Here is a 2,829-nt window from a genome sequence, read left to right as displayed (position 1 = left end):
ACAGAAAGATATGGACACAAGATGTGTGCAAATGTATTTAGTTTCATATCCATGTGGACATGATTTAAGTGGGGGTGGGGGGGCGGATCTAACCACATCTCGGGGGGTTTGGGGGCATGCACCACCAGGAAGATTTTTTTTAAATGTTGAAGTCAAANTGGGAAGCTGCGTTGAAGCTTCAACGCACGCCGCCGTGTGGACGGGCCGTCAGACTCTCACCGTGGCCACGATCCTCTTCACTGCGGCCACTGACAGCTCCTCTCCTTTAGGCTGGTCCACTAGTGTCAGAGCTGTCAGTGGCCGCAGTGAAGAGGATCGTGGCCACGGTGAGAGTCTGACGGCCCGTCCACACGGCGGCGTGCGTTGAAGCTTCAACGCAGCTTCCCATTCACTTTGAATGGGGTGATGTCAAGCTTTGCCGAACTGCATTGTGGTTCCGTCGCTTCGCTTTGCCTCCGTTGCTCGCTTCAACTTTTCAGGCTTCGACGGAAGCGTCAGCCAATCAAATCATATGCCAGTACAAGCGCTAGCCAATCAAACCGCGTGCTTGTGTGTCCGGGGGGGGAGATTAATGTGATTGGTCGTTGGTCGCGCTCCAGACACGCCCACCGGCAAGCTTCAACGCGCGCTGCCGTGTGGACGTACCGTGAGGAACAATAACTGTTCAGGATGTCAAACAGTCACCAGGACTACGGCTTTCTTTATTACTCTTTTAAAAGCACAAGACATGCTTTGATTTCTTTATTACTTTGTTGGAACACTGTCAGCGTGAAAACAACACTTTTCTGAAATGTCTTGTATTAATGAAATGGGAAATAAAATGTCATGTAATCATGTCAATCACAATTTAAAAGTTATCCAGTCAAATTGTAGAATTGACAAACTTCCAAAGGAGCATATATTTGGTTGAAATAAAGTAGTACATTTGGCAACAAACTGTACCTAAAGTTCCCGAAAATGAATGCAAGTTTCCAACTGCTGCTGTAATGTGAGATGAGAGTTAATTCTCCCATCGGATGCCATTTAACTAAGGTCAAAAAAAGACATTGCATAATTAAAAGAGCTTAGTACTTGAAGGAATAGTAATAAGTAGCCTATAGATTGTTTCTTGTACTCTCTTCCCTAGACGCTGTATGAGGTTTTCTATCGAATGGTGTTGAATAAATGCAGCTCAGTGCAATAAGACGGACTGGACGTGTTCTAAATCGTCCTAAAATAAGCATATTCCAATCCTCCTGTGAAGTTATTTGTTTTGCATATATGTACACTTGTTCACAAGAAGTAGATGGATTTCTATGAATAAAGAAGTGGATACAAGGCACGCTCCAGGCCCTATTATGCTTTCCTACAGCGCGTAATATAGGTTTTTCTGCATGTAAATGGTCTGAAAAGGCTTAAATCCCAAAGTTCCCTCTCTTCGATTGTGGTCCTTTTGTTCACTTCCGCGACATAGTGGCATCACTACGTAACAATTGTGCTTTTATTGGCTACGACCAACACATTGTACGTAATAGGCTAAGTGGCGGGACATCTCTAAGCTGGTTGACCAATCACAACAGAGTCGGCCAGCTAACCAATCAGAGCAGACTGGGCTCTGGTTTCAGACAGAGGGTGAAAAGAGGTGCTGCAGCACAGGCAGTATGAGACAAATAGAGAGCTTTTTGAACATTAAAGCATGGAGACATGTCCCAGTAGAGACACTTAACTAAAATATGGAAATGAGCAGAATAGGGCCCCTTTAACTCGTCATCAGTCCGCACATTTTGTGGGTCAGATTGTTTTTAAAGCACTGTTTGTACTGAACACACTACCTGCTATTAAACAAAGTGTCCCCTTGTATCTGTACCAGGCTAAAGCGATGGGGAAGAAGCCTCAGAAGGTCACTCTGAAGATCTCGCCTCAGGGAATCCTCCTGTTCGACAGCCTGTCCAATAAACAGCTGGAAAACGTCTCCATATACAGGTAGGTTCAAAACAAGGTGCTTTTCAAATGAATGTCCAATTAACAGTGTTGCACTTTTTTTCTTTTTTTAAACAATATGTTGATTACATTTCATTCTTTTAAACAACATAGTTACAACACACAACATACCTACACAAACGTAGATAACAAATGTGAAAAACAGATGCAAAGACAAGACAGGACATCATTTGAATTTTTTTTGTACATAGTCACAGCAGTTTAAGAAGTACTTTACTTTTCCTTTCCAGGGTGTCCACGGGGTCTTAAAAAGTATTAAAAGTTGATAAATCAATTTAGCGAAAATTAAGGCTATTAAAAAGTATTAAACGGCATTTTCCAAGGTTTTACATTGTGTAGCTTGTTTTCAATAGGTATATAAATTGTAAATGTGAGGTAAAGTGTGTCGCCAAGGTAACCGGTTAAAACTCCAAGTGGAGATGAGGTCTTAAAATGTATGGAAAGGGTCTTAAAAAAGGTCTTAAAAGGTGTTACATTAGATTTCAGGATTCCTGCATATGCCCTGCTTTCAACCAGATCGCTCTCATGGATTTCCATTGTTACTACTTAGCATGTTTCACACATTCCTTAACAGTTAAGTAAACGAGCCCCAACAGTGTTGCACTTCTTAAGCTTAATACACGTTCACAACCTTTTTAAATACCTTGTCATGGAGTCGATGTGTTTCACGTGTTGTGAACTCTCTGTCCTAATGTTTGCTCTTCCTCTAACCTCACAGAATATCCTACTGCACAGTGGACAAACTGAACGATAAAGTGTTTGCTTACATCGCTCAAAACACCCTCAATGGGACCCTGGAGTGCCACGCCTACCTCTGCTCCAAGAGGAAAGTGGTGAGTTATTTGATAC

This window comes from Notothenia coriiceps, unplaced genomic scaffold (assembly GCF_000735185.1).
Source record: "Notothenia coriiceps isolate Sejong01 unplaced genomic scaffold, NC01 NC01_scaffold00010091, whole genome shotgun sequence".
NCBI lineage: Eukaryota > Metazoa > Chordata > Actinopteri > Perciformes > Nototheniidae > Notothenia > Notothenia coriiceps.
The sequence above is the reverse complement of the archived record's forward strand: the minus strand, read 5'-3'. Positions refer to the sequence as shown.